This window comes from Hipposideros armiger, unplaced genomic scaffold (genome assembly GCF_001890085.2).
Source record: "Hipposideros armiger isolate ML-2016 unplaced genomic scaffold, ASM189008v1 scaffold_150, whole genome shotgun sequence".
NCBI classification, from domain to species: domain Eukaryota; kingdom Metazoa; phylum Chordata; class Mammalia; order Chiroptera; family Hipposideridae; genus Hipposideros; species Hipposideros armiger.
This window is the reverse complement of record NW_017731500.1, coordinates 1,566,731-1,567,709: the sequence shown is the minus strand read 5'-3', so window position 1 is coordinate 1,567,709 and position 979 is coordinate 1,566,731.

Sequence of the window (979 nt, the reverse complement as noted above, 5' to 3'; positions counted from 1 at the left end):
CACAGTTATAAGGTCTTGTCCATCAGAAAGAAGTTTGCATTATGTAGAACTACATACCAAGATGTAAAAAGACACATACACCAACCACCAAAACCAATCATCTCAACCAATCAAACCTCTGGATGTGTGTCTTCGGTTTTGATCAGTGCTTCGGAAGAACATACATAGGCCCAGCATAAGGCTGGCCTTTGGGGTCTCAGGGCATTCACAGAGCAGGTCTCAGGGGATTCACCCTTGGAAGCAATCAAACATGTAAACTCAGAGGGCAGGCGTTGACAGTACAATGCCTGGATACCTGCCTCGCCAGTGGAGCCCGTGCCAAGTCCCATGTGCTCCTCTGACCAGCGCGGACAGCAGGCCTCAGCTGCGTTGGAAGCAGACACGTTGTATCCCCCCTGTTGGAGAAGCTGTGTGCATGAAGGGGTATACTGACTCCCAGTCTAGTTTAAGTCATTGTTTAGGGTCATTGCAGAATGATGAGTTGGTGAACATTTACTTTACAAAGGAAAGTAGAAATATCTTCTCTCTTCTTTTCCTACCCCTTCTTTCTTTCTCATCTGAAGCTCTCTGGTCAAATTCCAGCAAAGCTTGCTGCAGCTTAAGACTTCTGGGTCAGGTTACAAGGGACCAAATGGTCAGCAGAGAAGGAAGGACCCATGGAGGACGCCAAATGGCTCCCATTCACTTACATTAGCTTAAGTGGATCCTTCCGTAAGTAAATAATGGGTTTGAGTTCAAGTAGTTTACTGGTGTCCCCAAGTCTCTTAGGAAAAGGAAGGCTATAAACGCATCAAAATACATGTTTTGGGGATTTGAAAACCGTGGCAGACCACTTTGCTCTTGGAATCCATAGAGAGCAGAGGTCTCTGTCAAAGCTACACTCTCTTCTTTGCACAGAGCTGACTGTGTTCACAGTTGTCCTAATTGCCTTGACTTCAAAGTGTCAATCTTTGCCAAAAGAGAGAGAGAGACAGAGAGA